Source organism: Cyanistes caeruleus, chromosome 3 (genome assembly GCF_971803275.1).
Source record: "Cyanistes caeruleus chromosome 3, bCyaCae1.hap1.1, whole genome shotgun sequence".
Classification (NCBI taxonomy): Eukaryota; Metazoa; Chordata; class Aves; order Passeriformes; family Paridae; genus Cyanistes; species Cyanistes caeruleus.
The window spans coordinates 13062285-13088095 of NC_141703.1; the positions used below are offsets into that span (position 1 = coordinate 13062285).

The 25811-nt window shown below is 39.6% G+C and overlaps 1 long non-coding RNA gene across 2 annotated transcripts in view; it reads right to left on the minus strand.

The window, feature by feature from the left end:
• Nucleotides 1-15775: 15775 nt before the first annotated feature.
• The window catches only part of LOC111922912 (uncharacterized), a 29545-nt gene continuing 19509 nt past the window's right edge, over nt 15776-25811 (minus strand). For both annotated transcript variants that reach the window (XR_015284125.1, XR_015284124.1), the window contains exons 3-5: nt 23272-23404; nt 22117-22219; nt 15776-18804 (exon numbers count right to left, since the gene is read on the minus strand). This is a non-coding gene — a long non-coding RNA (uncharacterized LOC111922912). The remainder of the gene's footprint in view (nt 18805-22116; nt 22220-23271; nt 23405-25811) is intronic.

Sequence of the window (25811 nt, forward strand, 5' to 3'; positions counted from 1 at the left end):
AAAATCACAGCAAGTCATCACAGCAAGGGCTGATTCTGCCTGTACTTCTGCAAAGCAAATGAAAGTTGTTCCCTTCGATTTTTCATTGAGACAGCAACCACACGGATGTGTCATGGATGGGACACCTGCATGACCATTATAGGCTTTCCTGTAACACCTCAGTTACCCCCACACAAAACATTACAGTAGGATGTTCTCCAGGGCAATATCTTAGCTGCAGTATTTATTTCAGATCTGCCATTTTCTTTTTTCAATCCCAGCTGTGAAATTGGAACTGAGTATAATGAAGATCATTTCAATGTCACTGAAAGAGCTAAGTACTCCTTATTCATGCACAGTTCTGAACATGCTGCAATGCAGAGCCCACAGCCACAGCACTTGGAACACGAAGGCACTCAGTGGGTACAATTCAGGTTAGATCTGAGGCTCCCACACAATGCCCAGTGCATCAGCTCTCAGACATAGTGCTCTAAGTAAGGGAAGCTCTCAGGCTGACCCCCTTGAGCTTGTGTTTGCAGACACTGATGAATATAAAATGATATTGAAATATTAAACATTCACAATGTCCGACACCAAACACTCAGACTGAGGAATGCACTTCCTTACCCTCTTGCATCTCTTTTATTATTTTTAACTGAGAACTACAATAGTTAAATAGAAATCTTATGGGACATGCTGGGATGGAAATTCACCTGGTTTTTGTGCTTCTTGTGCCACCCACTGGAACAGGCTGAAAACAGAGTGAAAAGAAAACATTCAGGAAATTTCAAATCCAGCACATTTTAGTATGTCGCATGCATTAATATAACAATAGCTTGAAATATGCTTTAACTTAGCAGCTAGAGTTATTTTAGTAAGTTCTCATTAATTCAAAATATCTGAAAAGAAGAAGGTAAATTTGTTAATCTCCTGACCAAGTGCCTGCAAGGCACTAAAGCAGTTTATCTTTCAGGACAAAGTCAAAGACAGTTCTGAGATGTATCAGTATTGGTGAATTCTCTGGACTCTAATGACATTGTACGGAGTACAGAGAATACCTCATCTAACGCAGTCCAGACACCTCCAGCCACTGGTGGGTGAGAAAGTAGGTCTGGTGAAGCTCTTAATCGTATGTGAGCAAGAAGGAGGTTACTCAATTGAGGAACTACAAGAATCTATCTTGTCTAGTCAGACAAAATGAAGGCTGCGTGAGAATATGCCTCTCTCCAAATACCTCTTGGGCATATATTCCAAGGGAGTACAGCTTCTAGGATGATGCTCACAGTGATTAATAAATTATTATAAAATTAATAAGGAATTAATTAAAGCTGAACACCCAGGAAAATATGAGCGTCAAAGCACAGATCAAAGCTCTCCAGTGGGATGAAAATGACTTTTGTTTTTTTCATGAAAAAAGGGCTTGAACAATTTCTGAAAGCTGTTATAAGATAGAGTTATTTGTAACAGTGAAGCATCACACACAGGGATACAGCCTCACATCTCTGAATTTTTACTGAGGATTAGTATCCATCTTCTACAAGGACTGCCAAAAAACGGGAAAAGCTCAGCATGACAGCACCATTAAAAAACAGCATCTGGGTTTTGGTCATGTCTTTTTTTTTACCCTAAAAGTGGCCATATGTGACAAAATACAACAGAACCTGCATTTGAGACTCTCTCTAATATCATCCCAAAAGGCCATTTTGAGTAACCAGCCATTTAAAGTACCCACTAGGCTTCCAGCACAATTTTATTTGACCTTTTAATGAAAGAATAACGTGTATAAAGCAAGTTATTTCAGCTGATAACCTGTGTGACTGCTTAAAGCAACCCTCTACATAACCTAACCAGACCATTGTCCAAAGTGTAATTTTTTCTTACATAAATGTATGTCTCAAGTGCCTTTTCTGAATTTGAAGTTTCTTTTTGCCAAAGTCTTACTATTTACATTTTTTAGTAAACACATCAGGTAAGATGTTTCAAATATCTAACCAGGAAACCAGGTATTCCCAGAGATTACAAAAAATAATAAGGTTACTGATCACTGAATATATATTTCTCTTACAGAAAATATAAGGAACTCCATAAAGTTCCTTAGTCTTTAAAGATAACCCATCAGACATTGCTGGAAACTGTTGTTGTTCCTTTTCTGTTTTGGGGGAATGATTAGAACTTTAATAGATCTTTTTCTAGTTCCTACTGTAATACAGTCAAAGAGGGCTTTATGTGTGTGTGTGTGTGTGTGTGTGTGTGTGTGTATTGTAACACAAAAATGCAATAAGGATTCACAATAAAAAATACAACTGAGGCAGCTGCACCTTTTCCTTTGCCAGAAAGCTTGCCACTTACTTAAACTATCTGGGGAGCAAGAAATACATACTTGAGATGCAGAAGACCAAAATGCAGGGCCTCCAGCACCTTCCCAGCCACAGGTGCCACAGGAGCTAAACCTACCTTTGAATTAATTACTTTCAATACATTACTTTTCAGACTGAAAATTAGATTTATTTTTTTCCCTAAGAGATTATTTGAGTGTATTAACGTATCTACCATCACACAGAGATGCCACACAAAAAAGCAAACTGTGGGCAGGGAGCATCTCCACTTCATAGATGTTTAACAACCATAAACTACAGGATCAGGTATCACCATGATTTACTGACTGTAATTAAATGCGAGAGCAAGTGCTCCAGAATATTGTTCATGTGTCTCATCACCCAAATAAAGGGTCACACTGGCTGACCACTGAAGCTCTGTCTGCTTCACCTTGCAGGGTGAGGGTAGCAAACTGGTGGTACTGGGGGCCTGATAGCCACACTACAGGTGTTCATCTGGACAAGCATCATGGTTGTATGGACTGGGCACACCTGAGCAAGCAGAGACCATCCCTATGACAGTGGAAATCAGGAATCCATATCCTGGAACTTCTCCCAGGTCCAAAGTTGCATCACAGCAAGGCAGAAATTGGGACATTTGCTTTGGAAACACTCTGGCTCTCCAAAATCAAATACTGAGGTAAGCCCACCCTAAAGCTCTTTCCTCTCTGCCCAAAAGTGCTCATCCCCAAAGTAACTGAACTGCTCTTACTGAATAAATTTATTCAATAGGAGCACCAAATTTCACTGTCTGATCCAAAAGCAGATTCACACCAATCCACCTTCACGTTTTTCTTCTGAGCTTGAGTTAAGTAATGATCCCTGCAATGAAAAAACTGGGAAAACCTAGAAGGACCTGAATCTTAAAGTCCTTGTTGCACTGTAGGTCTGTCTCTGAGAGTTAATTTTAGCAGGATCATTTCATTTAACATGTAGCCATGACATTGCTGCCACATTAGGTAAGTATGTATATTAATTCAAATTAAGAAATGTGGGAGCACACGCTACATGTGACTCACCCATCGTGCATAATTAGAGGTATTAGGCTAATAAATGTTATTTTGAAATATGTAAAATAACTGTAAAAACATTTTTAAAACCTTCAGCTGAGAGTGGTTATAAAAATTAAAGAAAAATAAGAGAGGGAGGGCTCTCTTGTTCATTTCAAGCTCCTTAGAAAAGGAAAACATCAATTCATTCACCTGAATCTGTTTTCAGCCTATTTGTTTCAGCCGTTCAGGTCAGCAATCTCTCTCCATCAGAAGTAAGCTCAGAAGATTCCTCAGGAGCTCTTTTGGTAAAGGGCTGCCCTGTGCAATGGCAAAGCTCTGTCAGCTCCCATATGTGATAGGTTCTAACACACTATGTTCTCTATTTTCTTCATGGACATAAGATCTTGTGCTGCTGAGACCAGGCCTAAGTGCCATTACCTCAAGAAGAGGAAAAAAACACATAACACTTTGCCTCAAGCAGCCTAGAACATGTTGGGGTTGTTTCATCATCATCATCATCATCATCATCATCATCATCATCATCATCATCATCATCATCATCATCATCATCATTGTTGCTGTAGTTATTGTCATCATTAAATTCAGCCATTGCTGTCAAATAAAAGGAATTGCAGAAAGATTTTGGTAAGTCTTTAAGGAATAAAATTACATTGCTCACTCTGCTGCTTTAGTTTTCTGTAGGAGAATAGAGTGGGACTTTAGGAAGTGCTACAGTGACCATCTAGAACTATATGTTTAAAATGTATTTCAGCAGATCTCAGAGTTGAGAAACTGCAGGCTTACACTGAGTGACTTGAAAAGATAGAGAGCCTTGCCAGGAGGGAGACCCTGAGTTCACCTGCCAACACATGCACCTGCCAAGAATAATAGAAACTATAATAAAAATAAAAATGCAAAAACATGAAAGTTACACTGTGTTGGCAAGGCTTCGGTAAAATTTCAAGCAGAGGGGCTCTATCACTACGTCTTCCCACTGAGCAACATTTATAGTTATTACTTTCTTGCTGCTGGCAGCAAGCCTTTATAGACGTTTTGAGAATACATCCAATATAGGAAGTGGCCTGTTGTTTCTTCTTTCTTCCAGCTACATTATTGATATTTCAGGAGAGTAATTGAACTTCTCAGCACCAACTTGTTTTCTCCATGAACTACTATCCCCTGTAGATACACATTTTTTCAGGGCATATGTTAAAGTAACTATAAATCCTATGCCTAAATGGAACTTGTATTTTATCAGCTTTTGTAGGAGAAAAAACGGTATCCTAGCTGTAAAACGTGACAGCATTTAAGCTGTGCTGTGTTTCATCCCTTTCTCACATGTACACATTCTCACACACATTTCATTAAAGTCTCTCTTTAAAAAAACAGGTTAAAAAAACACGTATTAGTCACCAAATCATTGTTCTACCCCACCCCTGCAAACAGTTTTCCTCAATTTGCTATGAACATGTTGTACCATAAGTAACATTAATACTCAAACATCAATTCATAATAAAGTTAAATTAAGCAACAAAAAGGGAAAAAAATAAAAAATTTTAAAAATTAATAAAAAATTTTTAAAATGTGAAAAGAAGCCTGAAGAATCACAGAGATGTTCCTCTACTCTCAGCACATAGCACCCAGCAAGTCTTTCCTGCTGTGTCAGGCTTCAGTGGGCAGAGGACAGAATCAGAAGGCTCTCTTTGTGATCCTCCCATCAAATACTGATTCACAGCCAGCTTTTTGCCTCAGAAGCTACATATTTAAAATGGAAAAGTCAAAGGAGTAGCTGGTTAGGGAATGGAAACCCTGTCCCTCACATAGAAAATTAGGAGAGGGGGTTCTGCTGGAAAAAAAAAGTTTGCAACTTTCCAATTAGGTCAATTTGTTACATGCTATGGCAGAGGAGCAGCAGCATCCAGTATCACCACATGGTGCCTTCATTTCAATCCTCTCTACATACCCAGAGGCCCCCACCACAGATGTGGCGACAGGGAACCCTGCCTTGTAGTAAATTAGTAGACTACATGTGGCAACAGATAGAGACACTGTACCAGGAATGCAGCCTTGGCTGGATTATCCCCACGAGGTCCATTATGGTGGTACTGACACATACACAGGATGTTTTCAGCCCCCATTTCTCCAGAGTCCTGGTAGCAGATCAGCTGTCAACAAAAGGGAGCAATCACAGAAGAGGGGGCTTGGCATGTCCCAGGATACAGCAGGGTACGGCAGGCATGGTTTCCTGAAACCAGTGACTACAGGTGAGATGAAACAAGAGAAATTTTCAGAGCTTTTGATCGTATTCCTAAGCTTCAAAGCTAGAATACACATCAGTGGGGGGTTTTAGGTGTGCTGTGCATATGCAGATTTTGAAAAACTTGGTGTTGCCAAAGGGGAGTGGCGATGAGGAACTGCCACACAGTGGGATGAAAACACAGCCGCAGCTGGGGCGTGCAGGGCAAGGACACCTCTGAGTGTTTGGGCTGGCCTGAGCTAGAGCTCAAGGGGTTTGAGATCTGGGTAAGGACAGATTCAGCAAGCAGAAAGCAGCAGTGAAAATGAAGGTTGCTGTTGAAGGAGACTTGTTGCTTCTTTAGGAAATAGAGAAATAGCACTCATGCACTTAGAAAAATTATGTGAGCAGAGTAGGACAGACGAATCCTTGGTAGAAAGTGAGCAAGAAAAATGACATCATGGGGAAGATATAATAAAAAGAAGAAGAAGCTCACAAAGAAAAAAAATGCTAGTTTTCTTCCATATTTTAGTGTCCTACATTTTCCAGGTAAAAGAAAGATACATAAAAATGAGAAAATTTTTCTAGTAGTAGTTTGTCTTCTAGTAGTTCATCTCTCCTCCCAAAAACACACCTTACCACTGACCAAAGTGCTTTTTGAAAGTCTTCCTTTCCAAAAATACAATTTATCTCCAGTGAAAAAATGAAAGAAGAGATCCTAATGCAATCCAACCAGATATTTTTGGTCAAGCCGGTGCCAAAAGAAAAATGCAGTGGAACCATCTTATCTAGCATGATCATTTTGAGGGCTGATTAAGCAATATTTTCATGTTATTTTGAAAACAGGAATCTGCTATTAGGCTGATATATCCCAATATATGCATTTAAATAAATGTCATGAGTTTTACAAATCACAAAGTGTCCTGGTTTCAGCTGGGATAAAATTACTTTTCTTCCTAGTAGCTGGTCCAGTGCTGTGTTTAGGATTTGGGATGAGAACAATGCAGATAACACACTGATGTTTTGGTTGTTGCTGGGGAGTGTTTACACTAAGTCAAGGGCTTTTCAGCCTCTCACCCCACGCTGCCAGCAAGAAGGCTGCAGGGCACAAGGAGCTGGGAGAGGGCACAGCCAGGACAGCTGACCTCAGCTGCAAAAAGGGATATTCCACACCATAAAATGCCATGCCTGGTGTATAGGTTAGTGTGAAAGGTGGCTGAGGGTGGCTGCTCACCTAGGAAATGGATGGGGATCACTGAGCAGGTGGTAAGCAATTTCATTGTGCATCACTTGCTTTGTAATATAGTTATTTTATCAATAGAAGGAGGAGTAATAGTAGTCTTTTTCTTTACATTTTTCTGTTATTTAACTTCCTTTATCTCTCCCCAGGATTTATTTTCCCCTAATTCTCTCCCCTGTTCTACTGAGGAGACAAGTGAGCAAGCAACTGTGTAGGATTTAACTGTCTGGATGTTAAGCCACAGCAGAAAGTTTGACAGTTCTCACTGGATATTCCTACATCAATTTTTAGATGTCTAATTTAAAAGTAAAAAAAAGAAAACAACACACATATAAAATACCATTTTTCAGAAATTCTGGCCAGAAAGCATAGTACAGATGCTCTGTTTATTATCTGCCACTCTTCTTAAAGGGTTCATTTTGTACTTACATTCCCTTTTCATGGACTAATGCTAAGCAACTATGGAAAAAATATTTAAAATTATGTTTTGAAAAGCTTTATAAATCTTATTTTTAGCCTATACATGCAAAATAAGAGTTTTCACACCTGTCCACTCTTGGAGTGATACAGCCAAATTTTAGTTCAGGAAGAAGGTCAGAGAAATAAATCTAAGACAAGGAGATAGCAGAAGCTATCTAATGACAAACATAAGAACATTCTGAAATACTCACAGACTTACTGTAAGCAGATAGTAAGGCTGAATACTTTTAATCAATTATTCATTCTTAATTACATATTCATCTGCTGTAGAAATCTACTGTGATCAGTAATCTCTTTCCTTGAAGTAAATTAGTACCTTGTTAAGTCAGCTGCTTCTACAGCGAAGACCTGACCTTGTATGTCCTGAGGATTGTGACAGTCAGAGAAAAGCTCAGTTATGTCTTGTCATTTACTCAACCAGTCTCTTAAGCACCTGCCAGGAAGAATAAATATACAAAACATAAGCAGATTTTCAAGGGAGGGGACTAAACAAACAAACAAACAAATATTTGATGAGGAAATGAAAACATAGGAAGTTGTGAGGATGAAATCTCATTTCCATCTGAGACACTGAGTGCAAAGGACATAAAGCTTGCCTAAATCCCCATAAATCTCGACTGCAATCAGACTAGAGCATGGCCAGAGCACAAGGAGAGCCACTGCACCCTCTGCATCCCTTGCCTTCCCATCTTCAGGAGGGATACTGGAAAAGTGCCTGGAACAAAGTAGCACCAGCCAGGGGTCCAGGCTTCACCAAGGGGTGATTTGATCATGCTTTAAAGTATATCATCATACTCTCTTCCATTGAAGCAGTGAGAAAACCTGAGACAAGATTTTTTTGTTCTTTGCTTTTGAAATATTTAATCTAGCTACACATCACCCAAACCTGCTGGAATGGGTCAAAAGAAGGGCAATGAACATCATCAGAGGGACAGAAAATCCCTCCATCCAAAGACAGGCGGAGAGAGCTGGGGGTTGCTCAGCCTGGAAAAGAGAAGACTTCAGGGAAACCTGCAACCTTCCAGTACCTAAAGGTTGCTTATAAAAAGGAGAGAGAGGGATTTGTCTGTTTGTTTTTTTATGGTCAGATAGTGACAGGACAATGGGCACTGGTTTTAAACTGGAAAAAGGACAGGTTTAGTCTAGATGTTAAGAATAAATTCCTTACTCAGAGGATGGTGAGGCACTGGCACAGGTTGCTCAGAGAGGCTGTGGATGCCTCAACCCTGGAAGTGTTCAAGGACAGCTGGATGGGGCCCTGAGCAATGCGATCTAGTGAATGGCATCCCTGCGCATGATGGGGAGGTTGAAATAGATGAACTTTAAGATCCCTTCCAACCCTAACCATTCTGTGATTCTATGAATCTGTGATAAACCCAGTATTAGCCCATGTTCCTCCTTTGCATGAGTCTGGTGTCTAGTCAGCACTTGGCTTATGAATTCTTCTTGGCTGAAAGGTGCTCAGGCGACACATCCAACAGACCAGAGCAGCAGACAGGAACCCAAGACAGGTGAGACATACCCTACATGGTATGGCACCACCAGCCCTCACCCACCTGCTTTTGCAGGCTGTAACAGCCACCAGCTGCAGAACTGACCCTTGCACACTGGGCAGAACCTCAGAAATAATCACATGTGACCAAAACCCAAAAACAGCAAGTAGAAAATCTTGGTTGAGGCCATCTGCAGACTTCTATAATGTAAGTCATAATATGGTTCTGAGCCATCAGTCACCACTCTTCCATATACTCCAAACAAGAATTCTGTTCCTAACTTGATTGTGGCAACCAAATGTCAAATTTCCTTTGGCTGACAGAAGGGACACCTTATTTGAGCAAATAAGTACTTAAATCACATCATGATGGCAGCTCTGGGGATCAACGTGCTTCAGGATCTGAAGCAGAACACAGAGCTTGTTTCTCTGTAATGTCTCCTGAATAAATTCTGGGGGAAGGTTGCTTTCCCTTTAAGGTGATTTGAAAGCTATTAAGGCCCATTCTGAGCTCTCTCCTATATTAAAAGAAAAAAAGCATTGCTGTTTCATTAGGTTAAACAAGGTGTAAAGGAGAGCAGAGTCAATTCCTTGGCTTTGCGAGTGTCAGACAACTTCACACTTGAGAGGCATGAAATTAATGATTAATTAGTTCATTCACTCATTCCTTACACAGGGAAAGAGTTACCTAAGTCCCTGTAGTGCACAGTATAATGAAACAGCTCCTGCTCTACTCAGTGCCAGACTACAGCCCCAAGGACCACCCGAGGACTCACTGCCTCCATATCACTCCAAGGACTCTAAAGCTAAGCTGCCCTACAGGTCTGTAAGGAAGCTGCCAAACCCTCCATCAAAACATGTGATAGCTGCTACTCTGTCTTGGCATCAGCCAGGACTGGAAAAAGACAAAAAGCTTAAGAAAAGCACTTGCATGGGCAAAGGATAGTTGTGTTTATGCTGCACCTACCAAACCTGCAAAGGAAATGCTGCTATTTGACTGCTACTATAAATCTTCCATGGCTTTTAGGGAATTCCATTGCCCATAGTCACACCCTGGCTTATTGGGATAGCTGAGAACTGCAATGCTTGTTTGGGAGATAATTACAACTGTCTCTAAATAGTGTATTTTAAAGGCTGGGAAGTGTCAGCTTGAAAATTTACAGGTGCTCATTTATGGGGGAATCTTTTCTGGCAAAATGCTGTTATTCTCTTCCAAGAAAGAAGGGAACTCTGTACTAAAGTAATGGTTCTAAAAGCTTTTCAAAAATCTTTCCACTCCTTCCCTCCCAGCCTTTCTTTAGATATATAGCATTCAATCTGAAGAATTTCTGCATGAGAAATTTGTGCTTTCAGGTGCAGCATAACTTATAGAAACAAAATTTATATTTTCTGTTGAACTGGCAGCCCTTTAAAACCTGATCAGAATATAGGAAGTTAGAACAAATACGAAAGAAGACCAAATACATATGATGGAAAAGCATTGCCTATAGCAGATTTACTACTTCTACCATCTCATGAAAGAAACTGTATATATTTCTTCTTTTCTACAAACTCCCCATAATAATTTCTCTTATTATTTTTACAAGGCAAGTCCTCCATCATTTTCACAGTATAAAAACAGTCAAAACACAGTATAATCTGGTTATGTGCTTTAATGGCACTGACATTTAATAGAACCTTTTCTAAAATAGTTTCTGTCCAATATTCCTATTGTTTTCTTTTATAAATATAAATACTGCCCATTCCTCCATTTGAATAAAAGGTCCTGAGACCTCTTTATCTTCCATTAATCTCTTTCATTCAGATGAAACATTTTTTTCTGCCATTTTAAGCACCACTCCTACCACACCTCTAGGCTCTCCCTTCCATTCAGTCCAAATCCAAACTGAATCCTACTCCCCATCTTGGGTCTGGACTAAGACCCCACCTCTGACCCACAACACAAATGTTCTCTGAGCACAAATCTCTTGGCTCCCCTGACCTTCCTTAGGATGTCCATTTGCAACCCCATTCCCAGCCACATCTCTAGGCTCTCTCTTTTACTGAACCCTAACTTTAACCCTTAATCTACTTTCTAGCTCAGGCTGTTTGTGGCGTGTGACCCACAAGGGTCTAGTTTTCATCAAACAATTTAGTATTGAATCTATGTTCAGTAATCCAGCAATAAATATTCAGCATCTCAGTTTTGGCTTCCCTTCTAGAGGGTCATGTTTATTCAACTTCTGAGCTGAGAAAAATTTTTACTACTGTATCATTAATTATGAACAAACTCTGGCTTAACTTGAGCAATTAATAAAATTCAGGCTTGACCATCTGTGAAATTCTGCTAATAAGCATCATGTCAAGTAATTATCCTTTAGACTAGCTAATCTAGGAGATTCTGTTGTGGCAGCTACTCTTAAAACATTTTAAAGCACACAGCAACATACTCTAGTGGAGTACATAGGCCAAAAACTCTAGTGGAGGTACATCAATTTATACTTGCATAAATTGCTCTAATTTTACCAAGGAGAAATTAGAGAGAAACTTCAGAATCTTGGCAGTCATATAATAATTAAGTCATGGCAGTATTCACCGTTTTCTGAAGGTGAATAAAAAGTAATGAAGAGAGAGTATGAAAGTCATTACTTAGCCTTAAAAATCTGCCATTGTTTCTATGGTTAGAAAATTACTTCTGCTACCTATATTGCAGTGGAAGAATCAAGGCAGAAAGCAAACACCTGAGCCAACATAAAACAAGCAAAAATCATCTTCATTGAAAATACAGGAATTTCAAACTTTAAGGATAAAAACAGGAGCTGCTTTAGGAAAGGTCAAAAACTGTCCAAGATTGTTTTGTTTGGGCACACATAATATTCAAATACTCAGGTGTGAAGGTTTTCTGGTTTCAAGCTGGCCACTGCCTCAAGCAAGCCCTGACATATCTGGAGGCTGGCTGGGATGTTCCTGCAGCATGAGAGGAATTCATGGATTGTGTGTGCTGGGTGGGCACAGACCTGACACCCACCTGCACCACAATCTTAACTAAAGACCAAACTTGACTTTCATATTTATGAATCACTCATAATTTAAGTCCCATAGGTCTCTCCACAGTAAGTGCTCTGTTACTATCATCAGCCTTTTCTACAACTCTCCAAGTAAGGTTTCCTTTCACCTAAAGGTGAAAGGTGAAAGAATCGTCTCAAATTCAAGTGACCTGTTCAATGTATATCTTCATTTTTCATTTTTCCATTTTCTGCCATTTGCTAAGTAGTCCAATGTCCCATGTTCCTCTTTTCCTTACTTAGTGGAATCCAATTTTTTTTACTATTATTACATAATATAGCTGTTTTATGTGTATATGTATATTTTATGTGTACTGTTTTTTATGGCAGTGTATGTCCTTACAACTATTTATTTGCTTTCTTTGCATCTTTGAAAAAGGGAAGAACAAGAATAGAAAGTTTGTAAATCATGATCTGAAATAACAATAAAGAAATCAGTATTCTTTTCTGATGAGCTTATGAAATAACTGCAGATAGTAAGAGTAAATTAAACTAGCATTGACATTATCTGATTCCAGCTCTAAAGTGGAGTAGATTAACTAAATTCTTGAAATCTCCATCAGTCCTGCTTTTTTAAAATTTGAACAATATAATTTAATTTCATTTATCATCAAAATCCTCACTGTATCAATGACAGAAAATAGTATAACTAGAATCCCTTTTGGGAATCCCCTTTCTGAGATACACACATGCTTTTTAGTGACACTAATTCATACACTTTTTTGATAGATTAGAGTGTCTAACTCTCAAAATTAAAGCTCACTATTCAACAGCGCCATGTAGGCTAACAGCTAATTTTAGGAAAATTCCCAAAGTTGAAAGAGTCATAAGGACTCTTGCTCTCAAAACTCTTTGGATACTTTCGAAAATCCTAGCCTTAATTTTCATTCCTGCAGTGTCGCAGTGACATCCAGTGGTCAGTAGGATTACTCTTAAATTGGGCTCCGACCCTACCAAAATTCCAGGGTGCCCTTGCCGGTGTATACTGTAAACTGATTCATGTGCTTCATGTGAGTTTTCACAGAACTGGTGCTTGATTAAACACTGACCCAGCATTTGAAAGTCAGAAGGATTGTCAGAGGCAAAAGAAAGGTTCCCCATATTTCTTTATAATGGAACAGTCTCCTTCCATAGTTCCCTATTTCCAGGATTCCTGATGAGCTGCAAATTGTTTAAGGTTGCCCCCAAATTTACATCTCTAAATGCTGATAAAAAGAGCAATTAATCTGATGTCTGTAGTATAGCAGCTGCCTGAAGGTCTATCCTGACAGACAAAAACAAGGACTCAGGTCACTCACAGGTCAAAAAAGAAAAGAAATACAACATGAAAACCAATCCATCAATATCAACTGCAAGACTAGGAGTCATTGTGTGTGTGGGAGAGAGAGAATCATATCAAAAAACTCCAAACAGTGGGGGACAGAATCCCACAAAGGAATTCTCTTAAAACAATCACATACAGGGGTAGTAAAGGCTTCAGTTTACACCACACTCTGGGACTTTACCACTGCATCTTCAGAAGAGACAAACAGGTAAAAGTAACCTGCAGGTGAGAGGGGGCTCTATTTGTCAAAGATGTGATAAAATTGGTGATAATAATAACCTCCACAGTGCCATGTCAGAAGTCACAACAAAGATGTCCTAGGGGACAAGTGAAGGGGCATTTATTTAATCTTCAGCTGGCAAAGCCAGACTGCTCATATCAAACCATACTGCTCATGTTAAGCCCTCCTCCTTCTCCCAGGAGACCAGCAGAAGCCAGAGGCACTCCGCAACACACAAAAAAAGAAGCAGATATCAGTGTGATTTGAGAGAAATTGAAGCTACCAGACATACTGACACTACCAGAGACAGGTTTTATTTTTCAATATAATCATAATAGCACAACCTTTCCTACACTCAGTGCTTATGCTACTGTGGGAAATATTTGTGTTTATCCATTTTTTAATTATTTCTGAAATCTTGTTTAGTGGCAAAGCTGGGATGATGGGTTTACAAGATATTCCATATAGGGGGCAGGAGGAGAGATGAGCAAAAGCTTAGGAAAAAATGTGAAGGAGACTTAATAGCAGGGATGGGGAAAGTGGAGTGGGATAGAGGGAGGGACAGACTGGAGATATGATCTCTGCTGTTGAAGGAAGAAAACAGTTGTGATGGTAGATATGAGATTTGAGCTTTCAGGCAAGAGAGGAGTGAAAAAGAAAGGCAGGGTGGGCACCTTGAGCAGCCAAAAATATCATGATAGGGAAAATTAATCCACACAGATGAAGGAAGAAGACAGGGAAGGCAGAAAACCACTGTGGAAGCAGGAAATGCAAAGAAGAAACAGTACAACTCTGAGCAGGAAAGAGAAATAACTTATCCTAAAAATCTATATATTACTTCAGATCATGAATAGAGTAAGAGACATGGAAACACAGCAAGAAAAATATCCAGGTTCATATGGATTTTATAGAGCATGTGATGTTAGAGAAAGACTGAGTAAGGAATCCTAGTTAGAACCACAAAATGTTTGAGGTTGGGCGTGACCTCAGGAGGTGACGTGACTCAACCACCTGCTCAAGCACACCCACCTAGAGACACCTGCCCAGGAGCATGTACAGACAGCTTTTACATATCTCCAGGGAGAAAGATTTCACAACCTCTCTGGGCAACATCTGCTCAGCATCCTTCACAGGAAAAAAAGTGTTTCCTGATGTTCAGAGGGAGCCTCCTGTGTTTCAGTGTTGGCCACCGCCTCTGATCCTGTCACTGGGCCCCACTGAATAGTGCCTGGCCCATTCTCTTTGCACCCTCCCTTCAGGTATTTCTACACATTGACATTCTCCACCCAAGATTTTGTTCTCTAAGCTGAACTCTCCCAGCTATCTCAGTCTCCCCCCATATATCCCTGTCTCTCCTATGTGGAGCCCTGAGCTGGACACAGCACTCCAGGTGTGGCCCACCAGCGCTGACAGAAGAGGAGGATCACCTCCCTCAACCTGCTGTCAGTGCTCTGCCTACAGCAGACAAGGACTCCTCTCACCCTCCTCGCAGCAAGGACACACTGGGGGCTGATGTTCAACTTGGTGCTCACCAGGACCCTGCAAGTTCTTTTCTGTCAAACTTATTTCCAGCAGAGCAGCCCCCAGCATACACTGGTACCTTGGATTGTTCTTCCCCAGGAGCAGGCCTGCATTTCTCCTTGTTGAATTTCATGAGGTTCCTGTCATCCAATTTCTCCAGCCTGATGAGGCCTCTCTGGATGGCAGCACCTACCAGCCACTCCCCCCAGCTTTGTGTCATCTTCAAACTTGCTGAGGGCACAATCTTCCCCATAATTAACAAAGATTTTAAATAGGACTGGACCCACTATTGACTCCTGGATTACACTGATGGTTACTGGCCTCCAATTTCATGCCACTGATCATCACCCTCTGGGCCCATCCACTCAGCCAGTTTATAATCACTGTCTGCTCATCCAGCCCATACTTCATCAGCTTGTCTGTGAGGATCTTATGGGAGACCTTACTTAAATTAAGGTCAGCAACTTCCACTGCCTTCCCCTCATCTACCAAACCAGAAGTTTTTTGCTCAAGTAGGAGTTATTAGTGCATTCCCAGCAGTGTTAGAATATGCTCTGTGACTAGTTTACTCACTGATAATATGAACACATTAATAATTATTCTCCTCACAAAGGTCCTATATTAATCAACATTTGAATATATGCCTTAAGATCTCCAGAGTAATGCTGCTACTTTAGTTATGTAAGAAATTATTGATTCTGTTTTCAGATATTCTTTATATAGCTTGGCTTTATAAATCTTTAAAGTATCAAATCCTTAGAACAGCTGTAAAAGTAAGATACATATATAAAATAAAATGAGGATGTAAAACATACTTCTCAGACTTCTCTTAAATAAATGCATTTTTAATAACTAAACAGTGAAACTCAAGGTTTTATCTTCACATCTTTAATTTTAGAATGTGGTATTACCTACCCTTTCTCAAATGGATTTTAACTTTCTATGAAAACATTCAAAGGCATCAATATTGTCAGTATAATTATCAGGCACATATCTACTCAAAGCAAAACACCAGCAATCATTCAGCAAAAAGGTAGTCCTAGAATATTTTAAAGTTTGGCAATGATTTTCCAGTTGCTTGATTTTGCAATATCACCAAGGAAATAATTATTTTATACTGTAATCACAATTAGCTTTGCAAGAGATTAATAGTAAAACCAGCATGCCCCTCCCACATCTTCCTTCACATTAATTTCTTGCTCTAAGACAGTTATATTGGAATATCAGGGAACAGTAAAGATTACAGAGGAGAAAGACTGTGTAGGGTCATATACTGGTTTGCTTGCTAGATTCCTAGTGATTTCATGAAAAGACTTTCTCATCCATTTTCAAAGCTGCACAAAAGATTGGTGTCAGAGGCAGCACTATGACTGGAGAATCCTGGTGTCAAAGCTCCTAAACTAAACTAAAAGATGAAAACTCCTTTTGGGAACTGCGGTCAGTTTGGGAGATATAATGAATTTTATTGCAGTTCCTGGAAGGAGAATTTCTGTGAACAGCATTATTTTCAGCTCCTTTTAAGTGCTTCTTTTTTCTTTATTCAATAAATTCCTGACATCAACTTTCTCTTCCTACCAGTTTCGCTCACTGCTATGACAACATGTAAGGTCTTCATCAGGGTAACTATGTAAGGTGTAGAGGTTCCCTTCTAGCACCATCTCCTCTGCTGTGCCTTGATAAAGCATTTCCACAGGCAATCATTAATTCTTATCACTCTGGATCCCAATTAAAGGAGTTTATAATTGTTGGACTGAAGAACCATGAAGGTTAAACTATAATGTGAATGGGGTTGAAAAAACAGGCACACCAGATATCTGCAACAGGGTATTTCTTTGATGAAATATATGATTAACTGTCATTGGTTTACACATCTCATTGCAGCCTTTAGAATTGCAAAGAAGGAGGTGTATTCTTAAAAGGTGAGCACTGATTGTGCAGAGGATTGCCCAGAAGAGGTAAGAGTCAAGCTAAATGACTTGCTGCCATCTATTGACCATGCACTTTTAAGTGTCTGAGATCTTCAGTAAGATGATGAAAAGACAGTAAAATCTTGCAGCACAATCAATAAAGGGAAGCTGACCTCTGTGTGATAATGTCAAAATAATTTGTAGACGCTCTATTCCTGTGTTAGCACATTCCAGAATTTTTACTAAAAGCTAGTGCCAGCTGTTTGCACATTGCCTTTCTCAGTGTTTGAGAACAGCAGACTCTCCTCCACATCAGAGTAAGAAATGAAACGGTCTGCTTTCAAGGATATCACAGTGACACCAGCAAAGCTTGATAAATGACTTTGTATAGATTTGTTGCTCATGACTAATTCTGTCCCCTTCTCTGAAACAAAATGAAGTAAACTAGCATCATACATTCCTACCCAGAATTACAGCCAGCCATGTCTCTGCATGAACCCTTTTCTTTATGTGTTTATTTACCAAGACTTTAAAATAAGAAAACGCGTCTTTATAAAAAATTGTCTCCTTGGAATAACAGGCTTAGGCATGACTTCTGATAGAGCGTAGCTCCTCTACATGATAGCTAACACTTGCAACAAGAAACAGAAGTCCATCCATTCTGGGAGTTTCCATTAGAGAGACAGACATTGCTGTAAGAAATTGATTCATTTTTTTGTATCAAGAGGTACTCCATTTGAACAATGTTCTGTTGCCTTTACTGTACCAAAAGTAACAGATTTTTTTAAAAAACCAAACAAACAAACAAACAAACAAAATAACTCTTTCTTTTAAAATTTCAGTAAACAAATTTCTCAGTTTTGTTGCCTTTACTGTACCAAAAGTAACAGATTTTTTTAAAAAACCAACCAAACAAACAAACAAAAGAACTCTTTCTTTTAAAATTTGAGCAAACAAATTTCTCAGGATACAATTGTGCATCAGTCAAGCTGTGTTTTATAAAGAGCAAGTTAAGGTCACCAGCAAGTTGAGACAATCATTTGTTTCCAACAAACATTTCTTCTGACAACTGTCAGCTCCAGCAAGGGTGCTCACCATCCCTCCTGGTTCATCCTACCTCAGGTCTGCATCTAGTGGCATAACGCACCAAGCAACACCGACATCATACCAACTGTCAAAAAACTGAGTAGTTATGATTGTTTCCTTCCCACTGTTACATCAGAGATAATGATGGAGCACATCTTGACCTCAGTGACATTCATCTTCACCCAAAGCCACACCAAGGCCTTCATCACAACACAAAGAGAATTTGTCCATTTAAGTAAAGCCTCTGAGTTTGTGCACTACTGAAGTCAGTAAAGGTGAAAGGCATGAAAAGCAGTATAAAGGAGCAGAAAATCTGACTTGGAGCTCACCAATCCAGGCACGTATTTCACAACTGTAATGATACAAAGAGACAAAAACATGGAATTTTCTACAGTGGAATGACTCCAGAGGAAAATAATAGTGGTGCACAAACTCAGAGGCTTTACTGACCAGAATGGATGCCTATTGCTACACCAGTAGTTTGGGAAACAAGGAAAATTGAATACTTATTACTACGTGTCCCTGAAGTTTAGCAAGTGGTGTTATTCTGTCTCTCACATGTGAACTCTTGTATGAAGCAAGTAGGAATGTCTGAAACACAGAAGACTTCAACATTTGGCTTACAGATCATAAGCACCAAGACTGTAAATCGCTATCCCTGTTGTATTTACAATGCAGTTAAGAAAGCAGAAAGCCTCTTTCTCTCTTTTCTCCATTCTCCCACCTTTAAGTTTATACAGAGCATTTCAAGGCACACAGAGTGATTGAAATAATTTCCTTTGGCACAATTATCTTGTTTTCCATCCTTCACCCTGTTCCATAAACTGGTCACTCCATGAATTTGTGCCTCTCAACATGTTTGAGTAGATCTGGCCTCTTCCTCCAGTAAGCTGCAAATGTTGCCTTCCCTGGTGAACAAAAATAGAAATGTTCCTCTTTGTAAATGGAAGATAAAGTCCAAGTTTCCAATTTTATAGCACTTTACCAATTCCCCTGATTTCAGCAGACAAATAAGAAACCCAAACCAGTTTTCATCTTCCAAAAACAGAAGGTCAAAGATGAGTCTCCAGAGATGGAGAGATGCTATGATAGTTAAATATGAAGTAGTTTAAAAGCCTCCAAGGCTAACAGCAAGCAGCAACTTTAAAAAACATTCATGTGCCACTAAAACATACTTGGCAGCACATACTCACTGCTTTCTAAAAGTCAGCATTATGGGTTGGTTCTTGGGAGGCACAGCTGGAAATAATTACCCTTTCCCACGTCTCTGCCAGTCCTAGAAGGTGTGCATTTTTCTCTCAGCCACCTGAGTGGCCTCAAAGGAGCAAAGCTCTCAAAGTGTGGGATTTGGTCCTGTAAATTTTGATTCCTAGCCAATAAGCTGAACTATAAGCAATAAGCAGTACATGTTTATAGGGCACCTGTCAAAGATAGCAAAACAGTCAATAAAATTACCTGTTTTGGTATATCACCAGCTTCACCTACATAGCCAGAAATCTCTCAGTGTTTATGCTACACACATTTGAGGTCATTTTTTTTAACCAGAAAAGCACAATGCACACCAGTGTATAGAAGCATCATCAGCTTGGTCTCATCTAGCAAAAGAACATGATTGTTTTATGATTAATGGAAAGTGGTATTTCCTTTAATATGCTCTCTTTGGAAGTCATCAGTGCTATGGAGGTTTCACTGCCATAACAAAAAGTGAGTCCTCAATTGCCATAACACCTGAGAGCAGTAGGAAGTAGCACTTCCTACTAGTAGTAGACACTTTTATAGGAAACCAGCCTGTGTCATATAACTGAGCATAGAGATGCTGTACAGAATATACAGCAAACCAGTTCAGTTCATGCTTGAGAAAAAGCTTCAATTCTGAGTGACTGGGCTTAAAAACATCAACACACACACTTGAATACCCTATACATTTACTTTGCTTAGATAATGCTTAGCAGCACAGCTGTCAAAAATGGTTATAATTTAAAGTGAGCATTCAGAATGCAATGTTCTATATTGGTACCACTGCTGAGGCTAAATTTTAGGTGCTAATTATAATGTAGATCATCTGAGATGAGAGTGTATCATAAAAAACTACTCAAAAACCAAACAATTAATGCTTAAAAACAAAATCCTTTATAAAACTGTCATAAAGAAAATATAAACATGAAATCTTTACTTGGAACCAAGAAATCTATCTTGTAAAATGTTAGAAAACAGAACTCAAAAAATAATTGCTATTTAGGGTAATATTTTTTTTAAAAAATCCTGAATTAATTTAATGAAATTCTGCATCAGAGAAAAAAAAAGCAGGAGAGGAGAACTATTAACTTAGAATTATTAAATCACAGAATTATAGAAACATTTAGGTTAGAAAACCTCTAAGATCATTGAGTCCATCTGCTAACCCAGCACTACCAAGTCCACCAATAAACCATAGCCACAAATGCCACTTCTATACATCTTTCAAATACCTCCAGAAATGTCAACTCCACCACTTGTCTGGGAAGCCTCTTTCAATGCTTGCCAACCCCACTAGTGAAAAAAAATTTCTTAATAATTTTTAATAGTATATAGCTTTTTTTAATAATTTTTCTGAACTCAGCCATCCTTGGTGCAACTTGAGGCCATCTCATCTCATGCTGTCATTTGTTATTTGGGAGAAGACATATCCAGACATATTCCCCCTTTTGATTTAATTTCAATGAGAGGTGAAAATTTGATTCATAATGTTTAATATTTGGTAGTCCTTCACTTCCAAAATGTAAAATATTGCCTGCACCAGAAATTTGTCTAGGAAACATTAGTCTCTATGGCTTATATACTATTTAATTCTTCTTATCCTGGAATTACAGGAGATGGAAAAGACTGTCCCTAATTTAAAAATGTAGTCAGAACATAGCCAGCAAACAAAGATACAATAAGTGAGCACTAGGAAAGCTCATGAGCCCTAGACTAGATGCCACTAGACTGGAAGAGACTTCAATGCACAGCTAAACCTGGGGAATCTGATGGTCCTGATTAATATGAACAACGGCTGAAAAATTCGAGCCTTAATGAATGCCAGAAATGGGTGAAGGGGACATAATAGAGGCAAGAGTAGTTATTAACTATTGGAATCCTCTGCTCACCTCCTACTTGGTAAATGGCATAGATACAGTTGCATTGAAAGCCTTTTGTTGGGCAACAAACAGAGGCTTTTTAAAGTGGAGCCTCCAGGTGTTCACAGCTTTATTCCAGTATGTAGTATTTGTTTGGATTTATCTCATACATAAATTCCTAATCTAAAGAAGAGGAATTTTTAAGTCCTCATCTTGACCAGCAGGTGATTCTTACTAAAGAAACAGCTCTCCCTGCTGGTTAATCAAGTGACCTATCATGGCACTGAGTTTGACTCACTTTATTTTATCTGATGGAAGATCTTATTCATTTCAGAGCTAATGGGTGAGAAATAACTTATTAACTTCTCCATCTACAGTGATAAAAAACAAAAAGTGATGGCTTATTTAAAAAATGCATTTAAATCAAACTAACCAAAAAATCAATCATAAAAAAACCCAACAAAACAAAACAGAATGAAGTATCAAAGTATAAATCATGAATAGAATTTATGCACAGAAAATGATGTTATTGCAAAAGAAAACAAAGAAGCAAACACTCATCTCCAGTAGCTAATATAATGTAAGTGCTATTCAGAGAGAATATACTGCTTTTCTACAAGTACTAGAGCACCTCCATGCACAATCTCAACCTATATTCTACTGAGAGTGCCTCCATGAATAAAACCCCCTTGTCCATTGAGCTGAACAGCAGGAGATGCCAGTTCTGAGCATGTAGACAGGTTATCTGTTTGACAACAGCTTGAAAAATGTAGCAGACACAAATTATTACTTTGGTACTTACTGTCATAAGAGTTACTGCAAAGGCAAATTATTTGGTAACTCTGCACATATGATTATAGCATCATGTTAGAAGTAATCTCATTACAAAAGAAGTGCTTCCTTGATCATAATCCTTCTTTTTCAGATACTCCGCACTCTTTGCTGAGAGAAGTGTAGCACTTAGTGGAATAAGGCTAGTATTCTTCACAGATTGATGGCAAACTGTTTTTTACAGGTAACAAAGCGATTCTTAAGATACATGAACATATGGAAATGTATTTTTCAATATTTCAGAAAGGTCATACTTTGTTGCCTTGGCACTTGAGTAGACAAAAACGGGCTTACACATTCCAGGTCTGATTCTTGGATCAGTCACAATGTGATTTTAATTCTCTTCCAAAAGTGGCAACCGGGGACTGCTTTGGCTTACAACACAAGATGCAGAAACCTGAGGCGAAAAACAAAGGTTGCTCTCATTTACACTGGAGACAGTTTCCAGGCAGAGCTAGGTTAAGTGCAAGACTAAGAGGAAAACAAATGATATCTGTACCCAATGTGTCAGGAACATCAACATCAGGTCTGCCACACCTGAAAACAGAACTCAGAATTGGCCAGAAATTCAATACCATTCAAGACTAGTTTCTCAGTTACATGCTAGACACTGTTTTCACTCGTCAGGGCATTATTTAGCTTTGAAATACTGTGTACATTTAAATATAGAGACAAAAAAATACAGTTATTTAAATCCCATTGATCTTTGCAGTACTCCCTCATCAGGACATAAAATAAAGCAGGTAGATGGGACAGCAGCTATGAAGAAACACAGTTTACTGCCTGCCTTTAAAAGACTGCTGGATTTGACAGCAGAAGACTGGTCAAAATTAGCACATAAACTATTAGATTAGGATCATTGCTGAAAGCTAGGTAATTGGGATCATTGTTAAAAAAATCATGGAAAGCATCCACATATTTGACCAAAACAATGAGATTTATTTACCTCTGTGGGTAAGGGATTGCTCTTACAAGTTGGTTCATTATGAAATCAATCTGAAGCACAATGCTCAAAAGTGTGGATAAAAACTTTCTTTGTAGTCCCAGGAAAGGTGCCTGTACATGTATATGTGTGTGTGTGTGTGCATGGATACTACTACTTTTGTGCAAAATCTCCCAGGAATTCTGGAATGATGGGTGGAGAGAGGTGACTGCCCCCACTCTGTGCTGTTGCAGCCCTGAACCCTGCTTGTGGTTTTGGGCACCAAAATACAAGAAAGACATAAAGCTATTAGAGAACATCCAAAGGAGGGTTACAAAGGTGGTGAAGGGTCTAGAGGGAAACCATATGAGAAGCATTTAAGGTCACTTGGCTTGTTCAGCCTCTGGCAGGTGGTGTGACTAGGGGTTGTGTTGTGCAGGGTCAGGAACTGGACTTTGAAAGTCCTTGAGGGCTCCTTTTAACTCAGGACATTGTACAATTCTGTGATTCTATTCTACAAACATTACCCCAGATATATATAGGAGGGTGAGCTGCTCATATTGCACCAAAGAGTGCCAAACAGTCCCTTCCTTCAGCAGGTCTCCAGACCAATTTCTTCTTTGTCTTGCATCTTGAAGAGACCGCAGTCTATTCATCTACCTGTCAAAAATATCAAGACTTTCAACTCATGCAGTATCATCCATAAGTATATTTATGAAAGCGCACAGTTTACTCTTAAAAATGTTTCTTCAAAATAATAAAAATATTGTAGTTTTATTGAAATGTCATCAAATTTACTCTTCTTTTTTAATTAGCCTTTCCAGCAGAAAGATGCCATAAAGCACAACAGCATGCAATGCCTGTTGCACAGTTGAACACCATAAGCTGAAAAAGCACCTCAGTCTCTCCCTCCTGTTCATGCAAGGCATATTCTTGTTTTCTCAGCCCCTTTTTGGAGGGTTGCTTGTTCTCCCACTTTAATAAGAAACACTGTAAGGACCAAAGCTGAAAGTGCACACAAGCTACTGAGCTTTGCTTTGGGTTTGATATGGAGGAGACAGACAGGTGGCTGGTCAGATAGATTTTGCAGAAGCTTCATCATTTAGACTTGTTATGAAGGGAGAGTGCTAATAAATGGTGCAACTTGTGGAAGAGCAAACAGAAACCCTGGTTGTATTTCATGTCATGTTCCAAATGCATCTTGAATTATGAAATGCTTGAGCTATACAGGCTTCATGGGACATGAAGACTATAGCAAGAAATTAATTGCAGCTTGGCATGCTGCATGTAAAGAGTAAATAACCTGAAAAGAAGAATACATCAGAATGTTTCAAGTAGAAAATTAATTAAAATTTCCATTTTCTTACTTCTAGAGTGAATTATTTGAGTGAATTATTTAACTGTAAAAGGGAGGGAGGAAGGGGAAGGGAAGGAGGAAGGGAGGAAGGGAAGGGAAGGGAAGGGAAGGGAAGGGAAGGGAAGGGAAGGAAGGGAAGGGAAGGGAAGGGAAGGGAAGGGAAGGGAAGGGAAGGGAAGGGAAGGGAAGGGAAGGGAAGGGAAGGGAAGGGAAGGGAAGGGAAGGGAAGGGAAGGAAGGGAAGGGAAGGGAAGGGAAGGGAAGGGGAAGGGAAGGGAAGGGAAGGGAAGGAAGGGAAGGGAAGGGAAGGGAAGGGAAGGGAAGGGAAGGGAAGGGAAGGGAAGGGAAGGGAAGGGAAGGGAAGGGAAGGGAAGGGAGGAAGGGAGGAAGGGAGGAAGGGAGGAAGGAAGGGGGAGAAGGGAGGGAGGAAGGAAGGGAGGAAGGAAGGGAGGGAAGGAAGGGAGGAAGGAAGGAAGGAAGGAAGGAAGGAAGGAAGGAAGGAAGGAAGGAAGGAAGGAAGGAAGGAAGGAAGGAAGGAAGGAAGGAAGGAAGGAAGGAAGGAAGGAAGGAAGGAAGGAAGGAAGGAAGGAAGGAAGGAAGGAAGGAAGGAAGGAAGGAAGGAAGGAAGGAAGGAAGGAAGGAAGGAAGGAAGGAAGGAAGGAAGGAAGGAAGGAAGGAAGGAAGGAAGGAAGGAAGGAAGGAAGGAAGGAAGGAAGGAAGGAAGGAAGGAAGGAAGGAAGGAAGGAAGGAAGGAAGGAAGGAAGGAAGGAAGGAAGGAAGGAAGGAAGGAAGGAAGGAAGGAAGGAAGGAAGGAAGGAAGGAAGGAAGGAAGGAAGGAAGGAAGGAAGGAAGGAAGGAAGGAAGGAAGGAAGGAAGGAAGGAAGGAAGGAAGGAAGGAAGGAAGGAAGGAAGGAAGGAAGGAAGGAAGGAAGGAAGGAAGGAAGGAAGGAAGGAAGGAAGGAAGGAAGGAAGGAAGGAAGGAAGGAAGGAAGGAAGGAAGGAAGGAAGGAAGGAAGGAAGGAAGGAAGGAAGGAAGGAAGGAAGGAAGGAAGGAAGGAAGGAAGGAAGGAAGGAAGGAAGGAAGGAAGGAAGGAAGGAAGGAAGGAAGGAAGGAAGGAAGGAAGGAAGGAAGGAAGGATTTTATAACTTAGAAGAGATACTGAGAAGTCAGTAAACAAGATCTCTGAACTGAGAGTTATTGAGACTCCTGTTTCAGCAAGTTACTGAATGTTGTTCTCAATGGAGATCGTTCCCAACTGAAGAGCCTGTAGTCAGTGGCTTTCCCACTGTCAAAAGTGTCTTATCACATCAGCTTAGAGTGCACTCTTCAGATCTCCAGAAAGGTTACTTTTCACAAGAAAATTTGTCAAAAAATGGGAAATAAACAAGACAAAAGCAAAGATCCAGCCTACACATCACTGATACCACAAGCAGCAACCAAATTTTTTTATTCTTGTAGTTATGCATAAAAATAGAGACAATGTTTTCAGTCACATGTTTGGGTTCCTGGTCCTAGGCTGATTTTGAATCCAACAAGTACTTCCAATTATAACAGATTTCATGACATGAAGTTTTAGGTTGGTTGCACAAAATAAACAAAAGCCAGAAGTCTGGGACTGGAGGAGTGTGATTTTTCAAGGCTTTTGAGCAAAAAAAAATGTTGCTATAATTTTGACAACATAATTTAGCAGCTTTTATATAGAGCAATCTA